The 16,427-nt window shown below is 32.2% G+C and overlaps 1 pseudogene; it reads right to left on the bottom strand.

Moving 5' to 3' along the window:
- Positions 1–2,391: 2,391 nt before the first annotated feature.
- Positions 2,392–16,427, bottom strand: part of LOC108459111 (V-type proton ATPase subunit d2-like) — a 52,180-nt pseudogene continuing 38,144 nt past the window's right edge.

The raw sequence follows: 16,427 nt of genomic DNA, 5'->3' as shown, positions 1-16,427 counted from the left end.
ATTTTTACCTAGTCTTATAACAACCCATATTTATCATCAATTTACAATATTTTCCTTTAATTTTACCATTTTCATAAATAAGTCCTAAACCTTAAAATAATCAAAAATTACTTAACAAAATATGTATATTTAACAACTAAGCTTAACAATATACCATGAAGCTTCAAAAACATATCAAATTCATCCATTACATAATTTATAACATTTTACAATTTTACAATTTGACCCCTAGGTTAGCTAGATTAAGCTAATACGAGCTCAAAAATATAAAAATTACTAAAAATAGGACAAAATTTCTCTTACATGCACCCTAATATAGCTTGGACGAATGTTCTTTATGCTTCACCATGGCTATACAGTTTCAAAACAAAAAGAAAAGGAAGAAGATAGTAGTATTATATTTTGTCATCTTTTATTTTAATTACTAATTTATCAAATTACAAAGTTAACCATTAAAAATAATTAAAATTTCACTAAAAACCATACCACATCCGTCCACTATATTTAAGCTTCGAAAATTTACCAATTTAAACCCTTAATCCATGTGTTAAATCAATTTAATGCACCTATAGAGATTAACTTTTACACATTTTTCAATTCAGTCCTTTTCACTTAATTAACTATTTAAACATTAAAATTTCTTAATCAAATTTTAATATGACCCTAATAAAACTCCATAAATATTTGTATAAATATTTATGAGTTTGGTTTATAGAAATGAGGTCCCAGTACCTCATTTTCTAAAACACCTCAACTTTAGGGGCATACCACTTGAACCTAAGTATTCTTTCAATTAATAGAATTCATTAAATCAAATATAAATAATATTTTACTTGACTCAAAAATATTAATTAATAATATTTTCAAACTCTCACATCGGATTTGTGACTTGAAAATCACTGTTTCTGACACTATTGAAAAACTAGTTGTTACAAAAGGTAATAGCCTTAAGACCCTAAACCTTTTGATGTATTACTTTATTGTAAATGTGTTTGACATCTTTAAATTTTTGCGTATAGGTTCTACGCAATAAGAACATGTGAAGGACATGGAAACCATTTCCTCCCATGATTAGAAAGCCCCCAAGAAGACCCAAACAAACAAGGAGGAAATAAGTTGATGAAGCAAGAAAGAGTGGACCAAAATTAAGTAAGACAGGACAACAAGCTAACTGCACCAAATGTGGCAAACCAATCCATAATACAAGGACTTGCAAAGGGATTGTTGGGGGAAACCAAATGGCAAACCAATCATCGAGCCTACAAATTTTGAAACTAGCCACTTCAATGGATAACACACCAAGCCAACCACCATTAACCCAAAAAAGCTCAAACCGTACATCAAATTTTTGAGCCAAATTACCTTTCAAAAGGAAGGATCCACTTGGTCAACAAACAATAGTCAGATGGATGCAAACTCAACAAATCAATGACTCCACTCTGACATAACTATCACGATTTAAAAAATGCCCAAGTATGAATCAATTGCTTTGACTGAATTGGATTTCATTTTGTTGCACAGTTAGGAATATATTTTGTTTGGGGAAATATGTTTTGTGGACAAATATTATATCTTTTTGGAAGGGTTATTGAACTATGTTAACAATAGTCAGATGATACACTTTGTCTTAGTTTAAGGTTTGCAAACAATATATTTTTTCTTCAAATGTTAAACTATTGAACAATTACTTTGCTAAATTTTAAATGGAATCAACATTTCAATTTATTTTTTATATCTTTTTACTCTCACAAAAAACTATGAGACCATGAAGATAATCAATGTATTAACTTCTGAAAGGTGATACAAGTTCACCTAAGGAATTTCCTCTTTCAAAGAAGCAAGGTTTTTACGATTATCTGAAATAAACTTCTTTAGTATACTTGAGAAATGATGGAAAGTTTTTACATTTTTTTTTTTGTGAAAGGGGTGGTTAACAAGCTAATTTTCCCCTTAATGGCTTTAATGGTTGGAGTCTTGGGTGGAGATTTTGAAATTGGAGGTGGCATGCTTATAAGCCCACTTCTTTTTCAAGTTGGAGTAGCCTTTAATGTAAGTAAACAATATATATATATATATATATCCCTGTTACTACCATAATAGAGTTCCAAGGACTATCAAAGGTCAACTTTATGAAATAGCCGATGCTATCAAATGATAGCAGCAAAAAAACCAAATAGTAAAAAAACAAATAAGTTGGTTTCACTTGACTACAGGTACAAGTTACACAAAACTATTTCAATTGCAATGTAATCAATGCTTTCCAACTTTTAGGGGTACAAAAGTTAGAATATCCGAGCAATCAATGTAGCTTCAAACATTATTTTCAGTTCTCATTTCACATACTCTTTCAAAGGGAAGGAAAGCAGTAAACAGTACACAAATCCTAGACTTTTAGTTTTGAGCCACACATTCAGAAATCCACATTAGGTTCCTGATCTCTTGCTCTCTTAATGTCATGTATGCAAATAAAACACCATTATGGATTTGTAAGTGAAATTTGATGCATTATTTATTTGATGAAGAAAATAGGAAATATAAAATAAATAAAAGCAAAATCAATCATATGCCGCCATTGTGCTTTTCTTTGATTATTGTTATTAACAAAGATAGTTTGATGCTTGAGAAATAAAATATAAACTTGTTGCTCAAAAGCTAGGCAAAGCCTTTTCACTTCCTTCTTGTAAAATGCCTTGTCAAGCATCTGGCTCTCTTTGTAAGATAATTTGGAGAAAATTGATAGGTAGGGAGGATAATTTTCTATCGCAGCACAGAACTAGGCAACAAACAAAGCAAAAGACTAAGAACTCAAAGTAGCTTCATCTAAGAATAATATGTAAAACTAACTTGGTCAATATCCTCATGCACAACAAGTTCTTTATGGCCATAGGGATAACTATTTAACACGAAATGGCATTTCAGATATAACACTCAAACAAACCTAATACCCAAAATAAAAGAGCATAGCCAAGCCACAGAGAATAAGCATACAACAAACCAAAATTCAAGTATAATTTCCTTCGATCATTAGGCATAAGTTCAATGCTAATGCTGTAAAAAGTAAACCAAACCAAACATGCTTATTAGAAAATACATGGTAAGAAAATATATAGAGCAAAACTAGAAAACTGTATGAAGTAAACTGTAACACCCCTATCTCGTAACCGTCGCCAAAATAGGTAAGGGGTATTACCGGACTTGTAACTCATGTCAGAACAGTAAAATTTTGAACTTTTTCTTGAAATAAAGATCGTTCATTTAAATAAGTACTAAGTACAGCCAGAGGTAAAATTTAAACTTCACTAAGTAAACATTCAAAAGATGCCATTTTCGCATGGCTTATATACATTAACCAAAAATATTCTTCCGCCACTAGTCTATTCTATACATGCCATAAAATAATTCTAAACATAACAGTAACAAGCGGTGGATAGTGATAGTGTGACTAGTTGCTGACGATCCTCGAGCCTGTAGCTTCGCAATGAGATCTATAAAACAGAGGAAACAGAGTAAACGGAGTAAGCATTACAATGCTTAGTAAGTTTTAAGCAGTGTCAACAGATAACAATCAAATTATAACATAGTTGTTCGTATTTCTATTTCACTCTTCCTTCGGGCATACCATCCCTTTACCGAATATGCACATCTCATCATATACAATAGGCAGATAAACTTTCACATAAAAGTGAGCTCATGTGACATAGATATATCGTATGATTTCACATAACCTCTCACACTGATCCGATGTCATATAATCATAGGAATAGTCTCATAGATTGCTCTCGTATGCATCACATAACTACCTTATGATTTAGTTCAACTCAAGCTCACATATAAACTTGGAGTACATACCTGTTTAACCTTTCGTATTGAATATATTTATAAGCAATTCTTATTACGAAGTCTTATAGCTTTAACCTCTACTCGGATTATCGGCGAGACCTTTAGCTCGCATTTAAATCTCCACATCGGTTATCGGGTCTTACCGGACAAAATCTCCACACGTAGTCATCGGGTCTTACCGGACATACTCTCCACACGTAGTCATCGGGTCTTACCGGACATAATCTCCACACGTAGTCATCGGGTCTCACCCGGAATATATTTCCAAGTTTCATGTACATTTAATCACATGTTACAACATTCACATCGACTGTCATATTTGTAATTCATTTGCCTCATCAAATATCTAATAATACACACCTTTCACATTTGGTCGTTCGGCCACAATATACGCACATCGCCTACATATTTCACACTAGCCATTCGGCTTTACCACATATACATATCTCATATATATATATTTCACATTGACCATTCGGCTTTACCACATATATGCATGTTCATATTCACCACATTGGCCATTCGGCCTTATCACACATATGCATGCTCACATTCATCACATTGGCCATTCGGCCTTATCACATATATGCATGTTCACATTCATCACATAGGCCATTCGGCCTTATCACATATATGCATGTTCATATTCACGACATTGGCCATTCGACCTTATCACACATATGCATGCTCACATTCATCACATTGGCCATTCGGCCTTATCACATATATACACATTCACATTCATCACATAAAATCCTAAATCAAAATATAAATTTTCATGTATTCATATCACAATTATCCAAATATACTTCACATACCACATATACTGTCATGTATACACTTTGTCTTGGCCGAATCTACATCAATCATTTTCCAATGAATAATTCAATTTCACGCCATACTATCATTTCATATTCGAATACTCATAAACTTACAATTTCACAAATTTTAATATCGAAGATCCGTCTAACACTCATATATCATTTTACAATATCACGATTTAGAATTCACGTATGGGTTTAATCAATAGCTTATGAGCAACTAAAACAAGTTTTATCCAGGTTTACAACAAAATCACATATTCACTACGAGCTATTTTCCTGAGCAATAGTCACTAAATTATTTATAACTGGAGCTACAAAACTCCAAATCACTTGCCGTTAATTTTCCCTAAATATAGACTCGTATATCTTCCATCCATAAAATTTCCAGAATTTTAGGTTTGGCCAATCATTACCAGATTTTTCTTAAAGTTTCCCCTGTTTCACTATTTGACTAATCTGACCACTCTTCACTACGAATCAAATTTTTCATTGTACAGAATTCATAATGTGTTCTATTTGATTTCATTTGAAACTAGACTCATTAAGGAGTCTAAGCATATAAATCTTATCTTATAACCATTTTTTACAAATTATAATGATTTTCCAAAAACAGAACAGGGATTTCGAGTCATTCTGACACTGTCCCACACAACTTTAAATATCTCTTTATAGGAAATTTCTTTGCTTCCACGGTCTCTTATATAAGAAACTAGACTAACTAAGCTTTGATTACATATTTTATTCAGCCTATAATTCCACACCAACAATTTATAGTGATTTTCTAAAATCACGTTACTGCTGCTGTCCAAAGCAAATTATTGCAATTTGCTCTTAAATTTCCAAGTCCAAACACTTATGAACTTACCATTTGAGTTTAAGACATATCATGGCCACATCATATCCTATTAAATCAACTCATTATGTCCTATTATGATTGAATTTACTCAATGTTTAATCACTTAAAACTTACCTCGGAAGTGGTCGACTATTAGATGTCCACGGCTATTCGTTTACTTTCTCTTTTCCCCTATCCGACTTTGATCCTCTTTGCTCTTAAGCTTAAGTAAAACAATAGATTTGCTTAAGTACTTAACTAATATTATTCACTTAACAATCACATTTGACAATCACATATCATTTAATCTTTGATTAACCAATTTAACACATACCAAAATGCAATCATACATCTAACCTTTATCTCAATACCAAACCGAGTTATAAGATCATACATTATACTAAGCATATCATTAAACATACCTATTCAATTTAGCTAATTTCATAGCCGATTAATCACCTTACCCCACATTACTCAATGCGAATATTAACCCAACATCACAAGCATAATCACCATGAAACTTACCTTAATACACATTTTATCCCATTGCGAATACATATATATATATCATCAAACAAATATTTATTCACATAACAACAATTCATTCACATCTCTATAAATGATCATAATCGGACATTATAAACAAATCAACTAGTTTAGCATTCAAATTCTTCTAACCATTCCTCAATCATTTACTCAATGAACAACAATCCAAGCACATCAAAGCATAGTCGAATGTATCGTTCTTCTTAAATTCAAAAATAAATACATGGGCTAACTTCAAAATCTATTTAACAACTCAACTTTATAAACACATATTCGGCTAGGAAGAAAGATTGATAATTTAACAACCTTAGCTTAACATATAATTTGTTGTGACACATCTTTAAGCACTTTTATTCCAACAACTCAAAACACATTCATCACTCTCAATAACTAAATTCATATTCGGCAATGGCCTCCAATATAGTGACCGATTCTTCTCAACCAGCACCTAGTGTACACACATGATCATTTGTTTGATTCAAGCACCTATCCACCAAAAATTCATCCAAATTAACAAGAACAACAACCACATTCTTTGTTATCTACCATGACCGAAACCCATATTCATTCACCAAATATCAAAAATTTATCATCAATTTGACATATAAGGACATAACCAAATGTTTCTTGCAACACAAACTCAAAAATTAACACATGGGTCATGTTATGAGCACCAAAACAAACTCAACTTCACAAAATTCCAAAAGAATCACATGATATCATACCTTAATTCCCCACACAAGATGGCCGAATGCCTTAGGTGTGCTTTCTTCCATTTCTTGGTTAGTTTCGCTTGAGAGAGGTAGGAGAAGAAGATGAACATTTTTTCTTTTCTTTTGTTTTCTTCCTTCAATTCACGGCAATGGAGGGGGCATGGATGAGACAACTTTTTTCATCACCCTCTCTTTTCATTACTTTATTACTAACCTCTTATTTTATTCTTTCTAACATAACACACTAACACAACATGTTTCCAACATGTTTCACCCCATAGCATGGCCGGCCACTAGCTCTAATTTTGGGTAATTTGACATGCAAACCCATCATTTTCATAACATGCATTAATAGGCCACTTTACATTTGCCTAGCAAATTTCTAAATTTTCTCACATAAGTCCTATTTAATAAAATTCACTTACAATTAACAAAATTCAAACATGAAATTTTCACACATGCATATATACATATAATAAGCATCAACTATGACGGTTAATTATTTTTATGACTCGATTTTGTGGTCCCGAAACCACTTTTAGACTAGGGTCAAATTAGGGGTGTCACATAAACATTGTACATAATTAATAGTATCTATTAATGGAGATATTTACAACCCTTCTGTCAGCCTCAAAGGCAAGGAGGTCAGACATGATCTCTGTTGTCGCACCACCAAGTTTCTATAAGAAAAAGGAACGTTTAACTTAACAAGTAGGGAAATGAAAAAAAAAAGTAGCATAATCCATATTAAAAAAAAATGCCATCTTTCTTTTGTATCAAAATCTTACTTGGAAAAATTTGTAGAAGTCTTTAATGAATGCTTTGTAGAGAGTGTTCCTCGTGATTTCAATGTTCATGTCATCAAGATCCTAGAGAAATTCCAAGATAAATGAAGCCAAAATAAAAGGTTTAAATATTACATTGTTCAACACAATAAACACCCCAACACAACTACTAACAATCGGACATGTGTGCTTATACACAGATAATCAAGAAAGTTGTTGGAAGCATGTACTTTAGAGGTAATACACTTAGAAAAGTATGGATGTAACAGCCCATTTTTTAGTGAAATCGGAACAGCGGTTTTGGGACCTCAAATCCGCCCCAAAAATAAGGTTTATTTTTATTTTATTATATGGTTTGTAATATGGTAGATATGTCGTGTGAAAATTTTAATACGAAAATTTTATCGGTTAAGAGTTTAATTATGAGAATGACTAAATCGCATAAAATGAAAAAGTTGAACTCTAGTAGCTATAAGGATCAAATAGCTATGGAATTCAAAACTTAAGGTCCCTATATGGTAATTAGACCATTAAGAAAAGTATGTAGATTTTCTTGGTGACTCATCCATGGAATTATAGAAAAAGGGCAAGGATTAAATTGAAATTTGAAATAATTAAATTAATTGAAAGATGATAAAAGAAAATATCATCTTATTATTGTCATCATCAACTAAAATTTTATGGAAACCCTAGGAGAGAGAAGGGAAACTTTCAAGGCTTAATTGGGTAAGTTCTCATGTCTCGTTTTTAGTAATTTTGGAATTTTTGAAATTGGGATAGCTTAATCTCTCTATTTGAGGGACTAATTTGAAAGGTTATCAAGGTATGAAAATGGGTCATGGATGTATTATGCTAGGAATTAGAAATTTATGCTAGAAAATAAAAGATTATTGATAGATAAACAATTTTTACAAATTGATTTTTGATACCACTGTTGGAATGCCGGTGCCTCCAAGGCGCAGCGGAAAAATAAAATAATTAAAGATATTCCGGCGATCCAAACCATGGATCCATGTGTAAGGAACGTATCGGGGTGATAAAAGATTTTGAAATTACCGAAACTTCAATCTGAGTAGACAGCAACGCCTAGGCAACGGGAATCCTTAACCACTATCGAACCAAGCCGCAACCTTTTCGATGTCGGCCTCTACGTAGTCCACACAGTTGACAATGAACGGTAGAAAAATCTCAGAAACTATTTCAGTGATTTTTATGCTTGATGACTACTAGACCCTTTAGCATAGTTTTGGGCTTATTTATATGTTATTTCTTTAGGGTTTTTACCCTTGCCATATATAACACCCTTTTAATTGGTATATCTTTTTTTCTTTAATGAATATTAATTCATTAAAATTAATCTGAACATAATAGTCATCATTAAAATAAATATAATAATGTTTAACCGAAAATTATAATTACATTAATTATAATAAAGATTTTGATAAACTATATTTATTTAAACTTATATACTGAACCAAATTCATATACAAATGAAATTATGTTCGATTATGTGTACAACATCCTTGTAGGTATAGTATGTTCAACAATTTGATTGCCCAATTAAATTAATTCTATAATTAATTTAATTCATCTAACAATCAGAATACAATACCAACTATGTTTTACTCCGTCCATTTCAACCATAGGGTGTGACCCTATAGGTTCTTGTAACGTTAGCAGTAATATTAGAACGATTCTAATGTTACAAACAATGAGTGGCATCTAGCAATGCATCATTGCTACCTAAGTTACGAGAAGTCATGATTCGACATAACCTTTTGTGATTAACCTTTCATGCATTAATCCTTAAGTCCTATATCTTTGGAATGGACACAAGTCATGGAATAGTCACACTTGCATAGTCTGTGAGAGCCCGATTTTTACCCTAGTCGGAACGGTGGTTTCGGGACCACGAATCCGAGTAAAAAAAAGTTATTATTTGTTTATTATTTATCTATGTTTTGAATGCATGAATTTGGTTGGCATGAAATTTTATTTTAAAATTTGCATCATTTGAATGCCGATTTATTGAATAGGGTCTAAATGCATAATATTAAAACTTAATGAGTTATTTGGTGATAACCAAATTATGAGGACTATTATTAGTGGAGGGATTTCATAAGAAATTTTGCCATTTCCAAGTGTAGTGGACGGCACTTGTTATTGTTATTAGTTTTATATAATGAATATATGCATTTTACCTATTAGTATTATTATATTATATGAAATGAAAGTAATAAAAATAAAAGAAAAGGAATAAAATAAAACCACTTGCCTTGTTCTTGTCGAAATAAAAAGAAGAAGAAAATAGAAAAGAAACAAGACATTCGGCCTTCCTTGATTCAAAATTTAGGTTTGTGTTTAGCTTTAATTTGAAATTGGTTGCATTTTTGAGATGTTAGTTGTCTTTTGATCATAACCCATGAATTTATTTTCCTAATTGTTGAACATTGAATGTTCGGTCATGAGGTTGATATGAAGAAATGCTTTAGTTCTTTGTTGAATGTGTTAGAAAATAAGAGTTGGTGTTTGATTATTGAGGTTTAAATTTAGATGTTAGGTGATTTTGTGTTTATGGTATGAAAATGAAATAAATTGTTAAATGGGAAGTTAATTGCGAAATGGAGATATGTAAGGATTCATATAGGCATATGGAGCATTCGGTTATGGTACATTGAAATAAAGAATTGATGTATTTTAATTATTAAATACTTTGGACTATTTAGCAAATGTTGAATACCATGAGGAGCGAATAAGTAAACTTATTAATTATGCATTAAGAATTGATTTGTTTATAAATTAAATTGAATGAGTTGAAATTGAAATTTTAATTAGATCAAGAAACGAGGAGATCAAAAGCGGATAAGAGAAAAGCGAAATTAATTGAATAGTCGAGAAACTTAATCCGTCGATAATCGAGGTAAGTTTTAAGCAATTGAGTTGATTGAATTTAATTATAATGTAATTCATGAATTCAATGGAAGTACATAATTATATATGTATAGTTTGGTATAATCAAAAGTGAATACATATGTATGGTTTGATATCACCGAAGGTGAATATATATATATACATTTATTTGATCTAGCCGATTGTGGTATAAGTATGTGTATATATATTCAAAATGGTAGTAAGCTTGAGATGAGCACTAAGTGTGCGAAGTGAAATTGGTAATGAGTACTAAGTGTAAAAAAAAATTGATCATTTGGCACTAAGTGTGCAAACTGAATTTATACCGAGTACTAAGTGTACGAGATCGGTTAATAAGCACTAAGTGTGTGAGTTTATCTTTACGTATCAAAGATGGCTTAAGGTGAATAAATGTTTATTTGTTTGTTTGAATTAAGCTCAAGAGAAAAATGAGCTAAATTCGGAAAGGGGGAAAGCAAAAGTAGTTGATTAATCAATCCGTAATTGTGCAATGACATTCAAGGTAAGTCCTTAAGTATGCGCGCTTAAGATTATATAATATGATAAGAAATTATTTGACCTTTACAAGTTCGATTTGCAATAAGTATATTGAATTTAGGCTATAAAGCCGAATATGAAATGGATGATTTATGTATATAATGTGGCCGAATGACTATTAAGTAATGGTGTGAAAGTGTGTAATATGTGTGTACAATTTTACTGTACTTGTTTGTATAAAGTCGAATGTGAATTGAATGGTATATATGTGGTGATCGAATAGCTATTATGAAACAAAGTCAAAGAATGGGATATTTGTATAATTGATGAATTGTGACTATTGTTCCTACTTGATCGAGGTTGTGTGTGAAATAATTTGTGAATATGGCATATAGCCGAATGGTTATTAAAAGTGAAACTGGGATAGTGAAAAGATTATGCGTTCTTTGTGTATGATTATTGAAACGAAAGTTAAAGGGTAGGTGTATATTTTGTGCTTATATTCGAATGAAGCAATTGAATTACTAATGTGATATGTTATGTGAAATGTGTTAACATGTGAAAAAAATATGCAAGATACTGGAAATGTATCCGGGCTAAAGTCCCGCAGGCTTCGTGCTGGAAATGTATCCGGGCTAAAATCCCGCAGGCTTCGTTGTAACACCCCATACCCGAGACCGTTGCCGGAGTCGAACACAAGGTGTTAACGGACCTAATTCATTAATTAAACAGCTCATACAATTCATTTTAAAATTTCCAGACAAGCTGGATAACTGCATTACAGTCGTTTTAAAAATCATATCTCGAGTTACGAAACTCGAAATCCAATTCCGTAAATTTTTCCTGAAACTAGACTCATATATATATCTACTAATTTTTTTCTAGAATTTTTGGTTGGTCCAATTAGTACAGTTTATTAGTTAAAGTCTCCCCTGTTTCAGGGTTCAACTACTCTGACCTCTGTGTATTACGAATCAGATATCTCCCTATACAGACCTTCAATAACTATGCCGTTTGTCTATAATAAAACTAGACTCAATAAGGAATCTGTACATATAAATCGTGACTTCTAATTATCTTTGTAAAATTTATGGTGAATTTCCAAAGTCAGAACAGGGGATCCAGAAATCGCTCTGGCCCTGTTTCACAAAAATTTAAAAGTCTCATAAAATATAGCTCATATACCTGTTTCGCTTATTCCATATGAAAATAGACTCATCAAGTTTCGATTCCATAACTTATTCATTATTTAATTCCATTTCTACTATTTTTAGTGATTTTTCAAACTCACGTCACTACTGCTGTCTGAATCTATTTTATGGTAAATTTTACCTATTTCATGGTTTCCATGGATTAGCTAGCAATTTGACATACATAATACCAAATATGATCATGATTAGCCATTCCAATGGCTAATCATTACTAAGCATTTCTATTTCCATACCACTCAATAACCATATCATAAGACCATACATATAAAATGATTATAATGCTATACATGCCATACTCAAAATATACAAGCCATTATGCCAAGATGGTATACGGATAGTGTGGCGTGCCTCCGACCGTTTCCGATTTCGAGCTGGCTTGTCAACACTACAAGGAATGAAAAGGAGGAGTAAGCATAAATGCTTAGTAAGCTCACATGCAAATAGCAAGTAACATAACCATATAAGCAAACATAAAACATCATTTTGCATAATCATCACCAAGACATTCATATCACCTTTTCATTTATCATCTTACCATATTGTTGTTATATCGAGTTTTCAACCCGAGGGTTAAGTACATACCTGTTCAAAGTATCCATTTCACAACACTTACCAATCGTCCCTTTCATTTTGAGTATTCCTCCATTTGAGTAGAACTTTACCCGTTGAACACATCGAATATAATTCGGATACATGGAAAGTTTGCACATAAGTGCCACATATGTAGCCAAGCTACCATGTAACCCGCCCATAAGTGAACTCGGACTCAACTCAACGAGCTCGGGCGTTCGCATCCATAAGTGAACTCGGACTCAACTCAACGAGTTCGGATGCCTAGTTACATCTCACGAACTCGACTCAACTCAACGAGTTCGGACGCTCGCATCCATAAGTGAACTCGGACTCAACTCAACGAGTTCGGATGCTCAACCATCCTAGTGACATGTCACTTGTATCCTAATCTATTCCTAAGGTTCAAACGAGCTTTTTCCTCGATCTCACATCTTTCCGTCTTCCACGGAATATCGAAATCGATACTTGGTGATAGTTCATACTCATCAAGTAATTCACATAATTACATATTATCAAACAATTATCACAAGTATAATATTTCATAATAATTATCATATCATTTAAAAACATTAAAACATTTAAAATAATAACTATGTTACCAACATTTACATATGAACTTACCTCGTATGCGAAAATGGCTATTTTACCATTTCGTCCACAACTTGGTATTTTCCCCATTTTAGCCCAATTTCAGTTTTCCTTGCTCTATCATTTAAAATATAGTCTAATTAGGACTCACATTATTCAAATTGACCCAAAATCATATTTTGGAAAATTTACAATTTTGCCCCTAAACTTTTGCATATTTACACTTTTGCCCCAAAGCTCGTAAATTAAAATTCAGCCTATTTTCTTATGTTTTATGACATTCTGATCATTTTTCCCTTCTATGGCAACATCAAATTCTCACTCTAACATGTACTTATGACTATTAGGTATTTTTACCGATTAAGCCCTTTTGCTCGTTTTCACTTAAAACCGAGTAGCACAAGTTGTCTAACATAATTTAAAACCTCACATTCTATCATAAAACACCAAAATACACAAATTTCACCTATGGGTATTTTTCCAAATATAAACCCTAGGTTAAATTATTGCTAGCATAAGCTAAATCGAGCTAGGGACTCCAAAACGTAAAAATCATTAAAAACGAGGCTAGAACGGACTTACAATCGAGCTTGGAAGCTTGAAAAACCCTAGCCATGGTTTCTCCTTGCTATATTCGCGATTTTAATTCATTTTACCTCTAAATGACCAAAATGCCCTTACTACTAAACTTTCCAAAATTCCTTCCATGTCCTAATTTTTGTCCATAGACTTAGAAATTGGTAAAATTACTCTTTAAGGACCTCTAATTAATAATCTAATTCAATTTTATGCAAAATACTTCTAGAACACAAGTTTTGCAATTTATTCAATTTAGTCCCAAATTTCAAATTAAGCACTTTATGCATAAAATTTCTTCACGAAATTTTCACACAATCATGCAATCATATCATAGACCTTAAAATAATCATAAAATAATTATTTCTATCTCGGATTTTGTGGTCACGAAACCACTATTCCGACTAGGCCCAAAATTAGGATATTACAACTCTCCCCCCTTGAGGATTTTCGTCCCAAAAATCTTACCGTAAAAGTGGTATTCACTTTTAATCTCATATTTGGTGTCAAGAACTTGCACTTAGACTGCACCTCCAATACATCTCTTCAATTTCTCATATGATCTAAAAGCTTACAGTCTCAACTCTCAACTGTTCTTAAATTTTCAACCCTTCTTAATTTCCCATGATATCATGACATAAAACCCGGATTTCAACTTGATTTAATGGAGACCGAATTCCAAGAAATCCAACAATCAAAGAGACACGAAATTCCATGAATCTGATGAGTAGGAATTCATTCAATACAGATGTGATTTATAGATCTCGCCAAACATTTAACAATAGGATACATCACATTTTCCTTTTTCCGCCATAGAAATAATTCTGATATGGCCTCAAGAATAATCCTTCTCATTTCCATCCCAATATCAACATTGACAAGGATAATTTTGATAGATCCCAATGCTCGGCTTTAACCCCTTTAACAACTTCGATTTTATGTAACATCGGATGCTCTAAACTATCACATTACCTCACTGTCTTGAAACACATCACAATTCATACAACAATACATTACTGAAAGTCAGGAAGTCATTGCTCAATGTAGACTAGTCTAGTTCAGACGTTTCGGTTACCAATATTCTCATCTATCCGAACTCTGTCAACATGTAATAAACTTTTCAGCTTTCACAAGATGGAAACCTTATCATTCGTAGTGACTTAAACTAATATTCAACTCTTTCTATTAAATATACACTTCTCGTTCAAACTATTTACTCTTTTATCCGTACAAAATGAAATTCTATTATCGACTTGGGAAAATAATCCGACATAATTGTCACATGAAATCTTTCAAATAAATAATTTACCATACCGACTAAAACTCGCGCTTTTATCACCTATGCCTTTACTTGATGTCAAATCCTTACATAGAAATTAGAAAAATCCCAATACTAAAATCACCACATTACCAAGATCAAATTAGAAGTATAGTCATATTTGACATGATTATCACGAATGAAGAACGTACTTGAACATGAGTCATAATTGACAAATTATGGAACAAAGATAACAAGAAAACCGAATAAAGAAATCCAAGATAGAGAAACCCGAATAAAGAAATCCGAATAAAGAGATCCGGGATAAAGAAACCCAAGATACGATACTATGCTTGAGAATCGAAAACCAAATTCATAGAGAAAATACAGAATACCACGATAATTCTTCAAAGAAAGAAAGTCCAAAAGAAAACATCATTTAATCCCACTGAAATCAAATATAACAAGATCAATATATCTTCCCATACATATATATCGGATGAAGCATCAAGTAGAAGAAGCAGAATCATAATATCATATGAATTCTCTCATCAATTCTTATCGATGAAATGAAATAGAATACCCGATGAAATAGAGCAATATAAATTATAAACCAGTCGGACTACCAATGCTTTCATCCAACACCGAATTAGAAGACATTCCCATATAACAAGAATTTCTTGAAGATCAATAGCCATAGAAATATTTACGAGAACGGGTGAACACATAGAACATCTCAAAAGAGATCTAAATCATCCGGTCATAACTGTCACACTCGGATAATTTGCATTTGAAATATCATTTCCTAACTAGTTCTGCGTCACAAATTTCATATTAAATCATTCACTAAAGAATGTCAGTTCGAATAAATTTCGATTTACACTTTTCTCGACCTTGCACTTGAGTAATTCGATTTACCAAAGAGAATTCCTTCTCTAACTGGGACGATGCATAATTCCAATAATCTTTATATCAATCCGATACTTTACGGCTCGACTTTACTTATCAGCTCATTTTCAATCTCGGATCATACTTATAATTATTCTATCATTTGAACTCTTTGGGTTTTCAACAGAAACTTATTCAATACAAATCTCATGAAATTCCATTATAAGTACCACTTTGGTAAGGGGAAGGGGTTGTAGGACCTCTAACTCGACTTTCTTATACATACACATATGACACAACTTCCATCATCATAGTAACATCATCAAAATCATGTCATTCATTCATGTTGGCTTACACCAATTTTCCTATTGTCCCATTTAGA

The sequence above is a fragment of the Gossypium arboreum genome, chromosome 4, assembly GCF_025698485.1.
Source record: "Gossypium arboreum isolate Shixiya-1 chromosome 4, ASM2569848v2, whole genome shotgun sequence".
Lineage (NCBI taxonomy): Eukaryota > Viridiplantae > Streptophyta > Magnoliopsida > Malvales > Malvaceae > Gossypium > Gossypium arboreum.
This window is presented reverse-complemented; position numbering and strand designations above follow the sequence as displayed.